The sequence below is a fragment of the Petaurus breviceps genome, unplaced genomic scaffold (assembly GCF_028583685.1).
Source record: "Petaurus breviceps papuanus isolate PSGF00001 unplaced genomic scaffold, PetGlider_PUasm1.0 90792, whole genome shotgun sequence".
In the NCBI taxonomy this organism is placed as follows: domain Eukaryota; kingdom Metazoa; phylum Chordata; class Mammalia; order Diprotodontia; family Petauridae; genus Petaurus; species Petaurus breviceps.
In genome coordinates, this window is record NW_027187347.1 from 18651780 (window position 1) to 18666260 (window position 14481).

At 40.7% G+C, this 14481-nt stretch overlaps 1 protein-coding gene across 1 annotated transcript in view; it reads right to left on the reverse strand.

Annotated features, from left to right (window-relative positions):
* Positions 1-14481, reverse strand: part of GPR156 (G protein-coupled receptor 156) — a 133831-nt gene that overhangs the window by 113807 nt on the left and 5543 nt on the right. The gene's annotated exons all lie outside the window — the stretch shown is intronic.

Genomic DNA, 14481 nt, shown 5'->3' on the forward strand with positions numbered 1-14481 from the left:
TTCAGAGTATATATAACTTTCTTCAGGGTCAGAGGGCATCACAACCCTCCTGACCCACTGTCTAATTGCAAAGTAACAAAAGGTGTGGGTCTTCCTGAAAAACAAACCTCCCCTAATCAAGCTTCTCTTGTTGGGCTGTGCGTGAGGCCGATTAATAGGCAATGAAGATCTTCAACTGCCATTAACATTACAGTTCTTAACCTGGGGTCTGTAAACTTGACTTTTAAAAATATGTTGATAGGGGGCTCAGTGAATAGAGCACTGACCCTGGAGTCAGGAGGACCTGAGTTCAAATCCAGCCTCAGACACTTAACATAAATATTAACTGTGTGACCTTGGGCAAGTCACTTAACCCCAATTGCCCTCCAAAAAAGGCAAAAATAAATACGTTGATAACTATTTCAATAAAATTGGGTTCCTTTGTAATCCTGTGTATTTTTTTGTATGTATTTAAAAATATTGTTCTGAGAAGAGGTCTACAGGCCTTGACAGATTGTCAAAGGGATTTAGATACAAGAAGGATTAAAAACTTCTCATCTGATATAACTTCCTTATATAACAGATGAAAACTCTGCAGGCCTGAGAAGTAGAGGGATTCACAGTCATCTGTGGTCTCCAGATTCCCTGACCAGCCACCTTTCTCCTTATCCTACATTGTGTCTTATAAAGGAGAAAATCAAAAGGGATACTGGGATGGGAAACTAAAGGTCTTTGTTTCGGTAGTCTCTCAGTTAAACCAGGAGTATGACAAATACTTACTGGAAACAGAATTCAAAAGTAAGGCTTTATGACAAAACTTGGACTCTATTTTCTAAGCCTGCTTTCCTCTCCCACAGAACACACAGAGATCCAAGATGCTGCTGCCACAACTATAGACCATGTATAATTCCACAGCATGAAATAAATCAGCAAAAGGGAACTATAAACAGTTTGGCCAAGCAAAAGCAAGATGCACACACACAATGGAGCCCAAATATTTCAGACTTTCTTCCCCGCAGAGCTGATCTAATCCACACTTGGCACAGAAAAGTTCTCACTACCCTATTTTGTCCTGAATGTGTAGGAAACTCCTGGAGAGAGAAAACAGTAGAGAATGGAGAGAGACAGAGACAGAGAGAGACACAGAGACAGAGACAGAGACACACAGAGAGACACAGAGACAGAGACACAAAGAGAGAGATAGTGACACAGAGACAGAGATACAAAGAGAGAAGTAATGGCATGTGTTACAGAAAAGGCCCACAGGGAGAACTGTTGGGGAGGGATCTTTTCACTGGCAATGGGAATTCCAGGTCTCTGTAGCTCAGCAGGAGATGCGTAGTTCTTAGGATTGCTGCTCCTTTGATCTGGTGTTCAGTGGGAAAGCAAACTTTACTCCCCACCCCGAAAGGGACTACTGTAAAACAGCCAAATAAAGGGCAGAACCCCAAGTCTTTTCTAAAGAAGGTATGTGGCTGTGAACCAAAGACTAAACCACCATCCATGAAAAGGCAGGTGTCATCTCCCAAGCACACCTGGCTTCTGTGACTATGCATAGAGAGCCCTGGAAGAGGAGGACAAAGTTTTGCTTGAAAGAAGAGAAGCTGTATTCTCTTTTCCTTAGTCCATACCCGACAGTCTTGCTCATGGAATGAGGGGTCTGGTAAACCTGTAATCCTGTGAAGGCTATAAGATCATGCTGTTAGCAGACATGCCACTGATAATTCTTTGGCTGAAATGACTGGTGTCACATCTAAGAATAATCTGCAAGATGGGATATTGTTTTGGAGGTATGACATTTATTAAATTGTTGTGAGGTGTTTTGTTTTGTTTTTTGCTTTGTCTGTCACCAACTATAAGCATGTGGAGCTTCTACTAAGAAGAAATTTCATCGTATTCATCAATATTCACAGATCCCATACTATGTTCAAGGAGAGTGGCAGTGCAGTATAGTCCTTAGAGGCTGGTCCTGACGAGAAAGACCTGTGTCATTGTTTTGCTTTTGAGTCAGCTAGATGGGTAGATAGGTGGCACAGTGGATAGAGCAGGACCTGGAATCAGGAAGAAGTTCAAATCCAGTCTCAGACACTTCCTAGCTATGTGACCTTGGGCAAGTCACTAAACCCTGTTTGCCTCAGTTTCCTCATCTGTAAAATTAGCTGGAAGAGGAAATGACAAACCACTCTAGTATCTCTGCCAAGGTAATTCCAAAAAAGTAGTCTCAAAGAGTTGAACACAACTGAAAAATGACTTAATAACAATAACAAATGTTTGGAGAAGAAAATGGCAAACCATTCTGGCATCTTTGCCAAGAAAACCACAAATGGGGTCACAAAGAATTGGACAGACTGAAATGACTGAATGGCAACAATGGGTGGCTAGAAGCTTAAAGCTCTGATGGCCAGAGCACTGGAGTTCGAGTTGGGAAGACCAGAATTCAAATCCTATAGAAGATATTTATCAGTTGTGTGGACCTTAGGTAAGTCGTTTGGCCTCTCTGCCTCAGTTTCCTAATATGCAAAATGGAAATAATAATAGCACCTATCTCATAGGGTTGTTGTGAGAATCACAAGACATAACACATGTAATGAATTATATAAATGCTAGCTATAGCTATTATAAATACTGGCTTTGTGACCACCGGCAAGCCACTCAAACTCTTAATGCCCCAGACAACTATGAAGTGCAGAATTGTACTATGGTTCCAAGGTGAGTTCCCTAGACTCCAAGGCATTGTGCCAGGTGTTAGGGATGTGAAGATGAAATTATAGCACCCAAATAAGAAATGTATACAAATAAGAAGATGACAAAGGGAGGTAATTCACATACTGGAAAGAGAACTGAATTTTGAGTCAGAGGCCTTGTGTTGCCTTACCACCTATTAATGAAAATCTGCCTTCTCTCTTTCCCCACTTTCTCCTACCCATTAGGAAGACAAGACAGACAAAATCCTTTGAGCAAAATAAATTCCCAATTGTCCACATTTAAAAAAAAAAAGGTCTCAGTGTGCACTGAGTCCATCATATCTATATCTGGAGGTGTGTAGCATATTGATCATAAATACTCTGAAACTGTGGTTGATCATTTCATTTATCAGTTGATTATTTCTACAATAGTGCTGCTATTATATAAATGGTTCTTCTGGTTCTGTTCACTTTACTCTCATCAGTTCATATATGTCTTCCTAAGTTTCTCCAAAACCATCCCATTCATCATTTCCTACAGCACAATGTGATGCTGCATCACATTCATTTACATAACTTTTTCAGTCATTTCTCAATTTATGGTCATCACTTCAGTTTCCAATTCTTTGCCACTATAAAAAGAACTGCTATAAATATTTTTTGGATATATGGGTCTTTTCCTTCTTTCTTTGCTCTCTTTGGGAATATAGACCTTGGAGTAGTATCATACATAGAGAGAGTATAATAGCTTTTGGGGCATGGTTCCAAATCACTTTCCAGAATGGTTGGACCAGATCAAAGCTCCACTAACAATTAATTAATGTACCCGTTTTCCCATAATCCCTCCAGAATTTTTTTTAAACTCTGTTAATCTGAAAAGCATGAGATAGGACCTCAGAGCTGTTTTAATTTACATTTCTCTAATTATTAATGATTTAGAGCATTATTTTTTTAATATGGCTATTCATTGCTTAGATTTCTTCCTCTGAAAATTGCCTATTTATACCCTTTGCCTACTTGTTGATTATAGAATGGCTCGTATTCTTATAAACTCGACTTAATTCCCTATATATCTTACACGTGAGAACTTTATCAGAGATAAAGGATTGCTAAAAGGATTTTTTCTCATTTGCCTGCTTCTTTACTAATTCTCTTCACGTTGGTTTTGTTTGTGCAAAGCTTTTTTACTTTTATGTAATGAAAATTGTCCATTTTGTCTTCTGTGACCCTCTCTGTCTCCTGTTTGGTTATGAACTCCTTCCCTATACATTTCTTTCTTGATCCTCTAATTTGCTTATAATGTCACTCTTTAAGTATAAGACATTTTAGCATTTGGACCTTATTTTGGTATGCAGAGTGAGATAGTGGTCTATACCTAGTTTCTGTCATACTGCTTTCTAGTTTTCTCTGCAACTTTTGCTGAATAGTGAGACTTTATTCTACTAGATGGGACCCTTGGATTTATCACACACTAACTACTGTGATCATTTGCTTCTATATATTACATACCTAATCTGTTCCACTGATCACCCTCTTAATTTTTTAACAGTACCAAAATATTTTGAGGATTACTTGCCCCTTTTCTTTGTAAGGAAGGGCCTGGTGCACAGTGGGTGCTCAATAAATATTGGCTAGCTCTCTGACTGTGTCTTATCTCTCACTAAGGATCATGAGATCCTTAGTGTTACAATGACAGGCGCCCCGTAGAAAGGCCTGGAGATGGAGAGATTGAAACCGATACCCCCTTGGAAACATATAAATATCATGGAAACAAATAAATATTTCATCAGATTCTGACCGTAAGCCATTCTCATAAATTCTTAAACAAGTCTATGGCACAATGCTCAGTGCCTAATGAGAGTCAAAGTATAGTTGGGGACAGAGAGAGTTGGGGAAGGGAAGAAGGAGAGGGGAGAAAAGAAGAGGGCAGAAAGGAAAGGACAGTAACAACATATGGCACATTTCTACATTTTCTGGTGGCCTAAAAATATTTCATCAAATATTGATTGAATATCTATCAAGTCCACAGGCCATCCTTTAACTTATTTGGGGGAAGCCTTTATAGGTGGAAGAGGACTTCGATGCCATAAAGAAGAGCTCTGTGGATCTTTTTACTCTTTCTTTGAACTCTTTGGGAATACAGACCTAGTAGTAGTATCACAGGGTCAAAGGGTATATGTATTTGTGTGTGGAGACATATATATATGAATATATTTGTATAAATTGTGTGTATACATACATATGTATGTATGCATATACATATATACATACACATGTATGTATGCACATATATACATATATTCATACATATATATGTGTGTGTATGTAAATTTTATAGATGAAAAACCTTAGGTCCTGGTTTGGCCAAGAAGAAATAGGTAGAATACGGCAGAACAGGGATAGGAACCCACTAACTCAACCTTAGGCAGTTGGTGGCACAGTAGCTAAAGTGCTATACTTGGAGTCAGGAAGACCTGAGTTCAAATCCTACCTCAGACACTTACTAGCTGTGTGACCCTGGGCAAGTCATCTAACTTCCATTTGCCTCAGTTTTCTCATTTGTAAAATGGGGAAATAATAGCACCTACCTCCCAGGGTTGTTTTGAGGATCGAATGAGGAAACAATTGCAAAGTGATTAGCATGTGCCTGACACACAGTAAGCACTGTTCATTGTAGGTGTATGATGGGGTAGAAGTCAAGGACCTCTAAAGTCCCCTGTTAGCTCCAATTCCTGTGAAATCTAGTACTGAGTAGCTCCCAATTCCTGGGGGAGTGGGAAGCCACATCATAATAATTATATAGCACTTTGCCATTTAGGATCATGGATTCAGGTCTGGAAGGGACCTCAGAGGCACCTAATTTTCAAGATGAGGAAACTGAGACCCAAAGAAGGAAAGTGAGACCCAAAATCCCAGAGTTTACAAAGTACTTTTCTTGTAACAATCCTAGGCAGTGGTGGCAGGAAAAATATTATTATTCCCATTTGACAGAAGAAGAAACTAAGGCTAAATGATTAGCCTGGGTCACACAGCTAGTACAGGTCTGAGTTCTGGCCTGAATCCTGTCTCCTGCCTCCAAGTCCTGTGCCCTTTCCATTATCCATATTCCCAGGAGGCAGTCATGAAAGATGCTGGACTTGGGGTCTGGAAAGCTGGGTTTGAATCCACTTACTAAGCCATATAGCCATTGGCAAGTCAGGTCACCTTCTGAGGCCACAGGTGAGGGATCACCTGTAAAAACAATGCTAACAATACTTGTTGTACATGCATTGTAGCACTGATGTGAGGAAAGTGCCTTGTAAATGTTAAAGTGCCATCCAAATGCGGATTGTTATTATTTCAAAATGTCAAGACTAGTACCAGATGCAGAGAAAATGTCACATGCATCTAAAGGGCCCAAGGAAGGGTTTTGGTCGGGGACGGAGGCAGGATGACGGGGTCATCCATGATGGCTGCTACACAGATTGTACAGCAGAGAGGTAGAGCCAGAAGAGTCCTTGGGGATCATCCAGTGCAAACACCTTATTTTACAAATGAGGAAATGGTGGCCTTGAGAGGAGAGGTGATTTGCTCAAGACACATTTAGACTAAGTGACAGGTAGGATCTGAATCCAGGACCTCTGCCTCCCAATCTGGTCTTCTTTTCACTGAACCTGCTGCCTCTCATTAATCCTGGTCTTGTTTCATACCACACTTATGTGGCAGCCTGGGCTTTGCCAAAGTTTGTAATACAGGAAATAACTCATTTATAAATTATTTAAGGTTTACAATGCACTTCCCTTTCCCACAACAACTATGTGAGGTAAGTGATGCACATGTGGTGATCCCCATATTTTGGTCTGAAGTTATATGGTGCAGTAGTTAGAGGGCTGGGCCTGGAGTCAGGAAGACTCGTCTTTATAAGTTCAAATCCAACCTCAGACATGAACTAGCTGTGTGACTCTGGGCAAGTCATTTAACCCTGTTTGCCTCAGTTTCCTCATCTGCAAAATGAGCTGGAGAAGGAAATGCCAAATTACTCTGGTATCATTGCCAAGAAAACCCCAAATGGGGTCATAGAGGGATGGACATGACTGAAATGACTGAAATGACTGAATAACAACTACGATTTCATCAGAGTAAGGAAATCCTGAGATTCTCCTTCTGAAATATACAGGCCACGTGACCTTGGGCATGTCATGTAACTTCAGCATTCTAGGTAATTCACTAAAATTTTTCAATTGTAGGAAAGATGCCATCCTGCATAGGTGGAAGGAGTTCCCTCACTTGGGAGCTCTCTAGACTAATCAGAGGTCCAATCTTCCTTCTAATTCTAAGGAACTCTGCTACAGAATAGCACCTGTAACTTAGAACGTTAGAGAGCTGCCCGGGACACTCAAGAGGTGACATGGCTTGCCCCTGTCACATGGTCAGTACAGACTGGATGCAGATATGAACCTGGGGCTTCTTAACTCCCAGGCCAGTCCTCTGTTACTTCAGGCTGGCCCTTGTCCCCATCAGCCAGAAAGATACCAGGGTCTGGATCCTCGGCAGAGACATCATCATGATCATCACAACAGCTGGACCTCAGATGAGATAAGGCAGAAGCACTTTGCAGCCATTCTCGCACTTGAGTCACACAACCATCCTATGATGCCGAGATTACAGGGACTATGATCCCCATTTTACAGATGAGGAAAACTGAGGCCCAGAACAATCGAATGACTTCTCCAGGATCACACAATGAACTACGTGTGGGAGATTCCATCTTCCCACAGAGCAGCTCAAATTATAACAAGTAGGCAAAGACCTTCGGAGGTCAAGCCACCAGAATGTCACAAGAGCTGGTCTTTCCACCACCAGGTAAACATCTTGTTTAGACAACTTTTAAGACCTTTCCAACTTTATCATGCTACGATTCTAAGTGAATTTGTTGTTATTGTTCGGTCATTTCCAGTCATGTCTGACTCTCTGTGACGCCATTTGGGGCTTTCTTGGCAAAGATACTGCAGTGGTTTGCCATCTCCTTCTCCAGCTCATTTGACAGATGAGGAAACTGAGGCAAACAGGGTTAAGTGACTTGTCCAGCATCATACAACTAGTGTCTGAGGTCAGACTTGAACTCAGGAAGACAAGCCTTCCTGACTCTAGGCCCAGCACTTTGTCCATTGCACCACCCACCTGCCCATGTTGCATAGGATGTCAGAGGCCAATGACTATCCTAATTAAAATTCAAATCTAACCTCAGATACATACTCACTGGGCAAATCATTTAACTTCTGTCTGCCTCAATTTCTTCAGCTGTAAAATGAGGATAATAGTAGCACCTATTTCCCAGGAGTTGTTGTAAGGATCAAATAAGTTAATATTTACTAGCTGTGTGACCTTGAGGAAGTCACTTAACCTCCATCTGCCTCAGTCTCCTGTAATGCGAATGTAAATTTTAAAGATCTTCCCTGCCCCTAGGCTAAAGTGCACCAGAAGCCTGGGGAGGGAGGCTTGTTTTTCAGTAGATACTTTTTGATTGGCCAGTGGGTCCAAAAGGTTGTTACATTCTCTGAGCCAGGAGAAGGCTATATAAGCCCTGATGTGTAGCTTTGTTTTGGGACTCACTTTGAGAAGTGTTCTGTGATTTGATCTGAATTCTGGGAGCCGTTGTTGAGAGTCCCCCGGCTTTGAAAAACCCAGAATGTGGAAACCCAGATGTTGACTGGGTATGGATGTAATGGTTGGACAGTTTGGAAATCTGTCTACTTGATGTTTCTGTCTTGATAATTATGCCTGTATACTTTGAGGTTCAGGGTGCTGACCTTTTCTCCTGAACAAGGTAAACGATATATGTCTGACTGATTAAAGTAAGCTTGTTAACCCATTTTGAGTTGCTTTCCTTTAACAAAGCAGATCCAAGAACCTGTGGTAGCTGCAAACCCTGAGGACGCTTGGGGTGCTTGCTGCTACATCTCCTCAGCTATAAAAGGAGGGTACCAATAACACTCATCTCCCAGAAGTTGTTGTCAGTATCACAAGACCACACCAAGATTGGCTAAACATGACCAGTAAAGGCTGTCCGTTTTTACAGCTTTTCATATGAGGGAATAATGTACTCCCCTCCCTTCCTCAACACTCACCAAGCACTCAGGAAAGGGGGCTAGAATAGTTCTCTATTATATTTATATTACAAAAATAAGGGTTAGAAAATGCCCAAACCTCTCATACATAGGCAAGTCTTCCTCACTTACAAGATTCTCATGAGAGATCTGAGAAAGTGGAAAAATAATATATTGGGGATGCCAAAGGGCGAGGTTTGTAACACAATATAGAGCCATTGTGTCCAACCCAGCCCAACCCAGCCAGGACACTGGGAATTCAAAACTCCTGCCTTCTGTCATGACAGCAGTTCTGGTCTGAGTGAGTCAGCCCAGCCTCGACCCACCTTGGGACCAAATTCATCTGTATCACTCTACACTAAGGAAAAATCAAGAGCTTTTTCTCTTCTTGGCAAAAGGTGGATCTCCTGCTGCACCCCACCCCCAGAAAAGAATTATTATTATGTGAAATAATGACAACTCACATTTGGATGGCACTTTAACATTTACAAAGCACTTTCCTCACGTCAGTGCTACAATGTATTGTTAGCATCATTTTTTCAGGTAATTCCTCACCTGTGGCCTCAGAAGGTAACCTGACTTGCCTATGGCTATAAGGCCAAGTAAGTGGATTCAAACCCAGCTTTCCAGACCCCAAGTCCAGCATCTTTTGCGACTGCTTCCTGGGAATATGGATAATGGAAAGGGCATAGGACTTAGAGGCAGGAGACTGAATTCAGGCCAGAACTCGGACCTGTACTAGATGTGTGACCTAAGCAAGTGGAGAGATATCTAATTTGACTTTCAGATATATTTTCTGAGGCAAGGAAATGTTATTGTTCTCTGAGGCACATCTCACTCTTATACTATTTACTGTCCTGAATTACATCAAAGGATATTCTAATGTTCCACCATTGTTAATTAGGTTCTATGACTGTGGTAGTTATATTGTTAAAACACATTTTATGGATGTTGAAACTGAGGGCAAAAAAAGAAAAGGAGAGATTTTCCATGATTAGACAGTAAGTCAAAGTAGAATCATGAATAAATCATAAATAAATTACTAGAAACCAGTCCCCTCCCCCCTTTTAAAATAATATCTGTGTTTATTTTTAAGTCTTTCTACAAGCATCCACTTTTAGACTATCTTCCTAAACCACAGGACAGATGGACCAATAGGTCTGGAGTCAGACACACCTGAATTCAACTCTAACCTCAGATACTAGGCAAGTCACTTAACCGCTTTCTGCCTCAGTCTCTTCAGCTGTAAAATGAGGATAATAATGGCACCTAAACCCAGGGGGAAATATAATGATCAAATAAGTTAATATTTACTAGCTGTGTGACCTTGAGCAAGTCACTAAACTTCTGTCTGCCTCAGTTTCCTCAACTGTAAAAAGAGAATAATGATATTGTTGTTGTCACGATGCAATAAATTAATAATACTTTTAGCACAGTGCCTGGCACATAGGTACTTAATAAATGCTTTTAAAAAATTGTTTACTATGTGCCAGGTACATAGTGCCTGGGGATACAAAGATAAATGCGAAACCAGTCCCTGACCTCAAGTAGATAAATACAAAGTAATTTTGGGAGTGGGAGAGATGTAAACTGGGGGCGGGGAGGGAGATCAGGAAAGACCTCTGGTACCCAAAGCTCCTGTCAGATGTTTCTACAACCCCTCCTTCTTCCATGAAACAATAATTTTTGATGAAAGTGTTTCTGCTTCAAAAGATTACTTTAAAAAAAAAAGAGATGCTCATTTGCACATTTCATCAAGCAAAATAAACTTTTGATCAATGAGTACAATTGTACAGTATATTATATGTCATTTATGATACACATTGTATTGTCGCAAGTATCAGTTAAGTGCCTGCATGCCTCATGCTGTACAAGGTGCTGGTTTTACCAAGAGAAAAAATGGAACTGTCCCAAACAATTTCTATAATACAATAGTTTCCAATGTATTTTCTCAAGCCAAAGACTCTTTTGATACTTGAATACTTTGCTTATGAACTTCCCTTTCAATTTTTTTTTTTTTTTGCTTTTTGGAGAGGGGAAAGTAGGGCAATTGGGGTTAAGTGACTTGCCCAAGATCATACAACTAATAAGTGCGAAGTGTCTGAGGCCGAATTTGAACTCAGATCCTCCTGACTCCAGGGCTGGTGCTTTACTCACTGTGCCACCTAGCCACACCCTGCTTTCAATTTTTAAACCCTGATACGTCCTCTTCTGAGATTCCCCCAAGGGAATGAATGTTCTTTTGTATGTACAATGCAGCAAAGTTCTACTGGTTTCTCCAACCCCATTGACCACCTCCAGCCTCTTTCCAAATTACCATCCCGGCTCTTGAGTTTGAATGCTGAGTGTCCAGAAAAAATCTAAAAAAGGTCTTTTTTAATCCATCACCTGGAAGTAATTAGGTGGTATAATGGATAGAGTATTGGACCTGGAGTCAGGAAGCCCTGAGTTCCTTCCTCAGACTCTTACTGGCTGTGTGACTTTGGACCAGTCATTTAACCTCTCTCAGCCTCAGTTTCCCTATCTACACAATGGCACCTATTTCATCACAGGCTTATTGTGAACATGTAATGACATATGTAAAATACTTTGCAAACCTTGGAGCACTAAATCAATGTGCTCTTATTATGTCTCAAAATGATCAGTCAGGCCTCAAAGTGGTCTCAAATTCTGCTGAAGCAGCCAAATAGAGTAATCCCTGCTCCCCTCACTCAGAAGTAGAGTCCCTCTAAATAATCATTCATCCCTAGGCTTTAAGGGTTTTTAAATTGACTTCATTTCTTTTCATCCATCCCTATTCAATCTCACTTGATATGTTCTGTTCTCAGAGATGATTAATCAATCAATGAACATCTATGAAGCACCCACTGTGTCCCAGCAACTGTGCTAAGTGCTGGAGATACAAAAAGAGGCAAATGACAGTCCCTGCCCTCAAGGAGCTTACAATCTAACCAGGGAGACAACATGCAAGCAATATAGACAAAGCAAGCAGCCTACAAGGTAAATAGGAAATAATTAGAAAAAAGGAAGAAGACACTGGCATTGAGAGGGGTTGGGAAAGACTTCCTGTAGAAAGTGGGATTTAAATGAAGCCAGGGAGGTCAGTAGGTGGAGCAGAAGAGGGAGAGTGCTGCAGGAATGGGAGAATCTCCATTTTCACAAGATCTTGGAGTGAGAAAAGAAGGGAACTAGAATGATCTTCTCACCTGCTCCCCACTCCTTGAGGGCAGGAACTGTTTCTTTTTTTTTTTATCTTTTGGTCTTTGTAACCTACCATGGTTCCTGGAACATAATAACAATTTCCTAGCCAAGTGACCTTGAATAAGTCCTTCTCCTGCTCTGAGATTTCTTTTCCTCATTTTTGTAAAATAGGGATAATAATCCTAGCACATTGCCTACCTCCTGGGGTTGCTAATAAGGAATTTGCTTTGGAAATGCTAAAAACCCTATCGAAATGAGAGATGTTTAATAAATACTTGTCCAATTGAAATGGACTGATTCAATCATCATGGATACTCTCTTCTGTGATTCAGATCAAACTCCTCCACCCAGAATCTCAAAGTTGGAAGGTAATCTCTGTGGCCACCTGGTCTAATTCACACCTGGAGAGGAATCCCCTCAGTCATGGAAACAGAGCCACAGTCACAGAAGCTCAGAATTGTAAGGTTCTGAGCAACCATCTAATCCAATCTGTATCTGGATAAGAATTCTCTTAAACAAAGAATCACTTCTTTCACAACATGACTAATGTAGATATATGTTTTATATGATTGTGCATGTATAGTCTCTATCAGATTGCATGCTGTCTTAGAGAGGGGTGAGGCAAAGGAGGGAAAAAACAATTTGGAACTCAAAATCTTATAAAAGTGAATGTCAAAAACTATCTTTACATGTAATAGGAAAAAATAAAATACTATTAAGTGGAAAAATAAATAAATAAAATTTAAAAAAATTAAGTGGAGGCAGGAGAGAGAGAGAGAAAAAAAGAATCATAGGATTTCAAAGTCGGAAAAGACCACAAGAGCCATCCAGACCAACCCATGTCCCCAAAATCATCCTCACTAAAACATACCTGATAAGAGGTCAACCTGCCCCCACTTGAATACTGCCAACGCGGGGGAACCCACCAACTCTGGAGGCACACCAGCCCACTTTTAGATTAGCTAAAGGGCAACCTGGCAGGGTAGACAGAATTCTGGATTTGTTGTCAGGGAGGCCAAGGTTCAAATTCCAACTGAGATACTTTCCAACAGTGTGACCCTGCACCTTGTGTACAGATGGACTTCATGAGTTGCTGTGGCCAAAAAAATATTTAGCTACCAGTAGTCAAACTTCTGATGATGAATCTGTCTGCAGAAAAACCACTCTTGATTACCGCTGGACGAGAAACAGTCGTCACATAGTACCTCTAGGATGTGTTACAGTTTTTGCCCTACTCCCATAACCTTAGAACCTAGGGTCACCTCCATGCTGTGAAGAGGCATTAGAACAGCTCTTTAATGGACATTCCCTGGCATGTGATACCTTTATTTTATATCTATCATTATGACCCAAAGACTAAAATGAGGTCGGCTAGGTGGCGCAGTGAATAGACCACCGGCCCTGGAGTCAGGAAGACCTAAGTTCAAATCCAGACTCAGACACTTAACACAAAACTAGCCATGTGACCTTGGGCAAGTCACTTAACCCCAACTGCCTTGCCTTCCCCCCTCCAAAAAGCAAAAAAAAAAAAAAAAAGGACTAAAATGGTCTGATGAATATGATATAAAAAGTGAAGAAGATAGGGTCTTAAGAACTTTCAGACATACTGGATAGATGAACTTGACAAAACTTGACCCAGAATTAAAAGAAGGGAAGAAAGCTGCCCAGTCCGACAGAAAGAGCACTGGCTCTGGGGTCATAGGGTTGGCGTCCAAGTCCTCTGAGAGCAGTTGAAATAAGTTAAGTTCTAGATGTGTAATTCCATAATCATATGATGATGTGAGGATAAAATGAGAGAGTTAGATGAGGTGACTTCTGAGGTCCCTTCTAGTTTTAAATCTGTGATCCTGAAGACTAAAAAGTCCAGGCTCAATAATAAAACACAAGTTCAGGCTTTGGCTGGGCAGAATTCACTCCCTTCCGCGGTGATCTGTGGTTTTTGCCTTCTCTCTTTACGTAAACAACTGACCTGTTTATGTAGAAAAGAAACAAAGTAGAGTGAACCCATATGTAATATGAGGGGCAAAAAAGATTAAAACCACCAAAGATCTTGAGATAAGGAAATTCCATTAAAAAAAAAACCTTATGGCACAAAGATCAACAGGGAAGATTTTGAAATTAGAAAGAATGATGACTAATAAGATTACCAAAAGATTACAAATGTCACCAAAGAAGTATTGCAAGCTTAGGAAAACTGAACCAAAACCAGATGAAACATAGAACCCTATGGATTCCCAAGAAAGCATGGAACCACAGTATGATGTTCCAGAATGGTTCAAGAGAGAAGTCAGAATCTTGAAAGATGTTACAAGGAAAACAAAAGGAAAAATCTTTTGACTTGTACTGCAGAAATAATTTGTAGCACAGAGAGAGAGAAAGAGAGAGAGAGAGAGAGAGAGAGAGAGAGAGAGAGAGAGAGAGAGAGAGAGAGAGAGAGAGAGAGAGAGAGAGAGAGAGAGACAGAGAGAGAGAGAGAGAGAGAGAGAGAGAGGGAGAGAGAGAGAGAGAGAGAGAGAGAGAGAGAGAGAGAG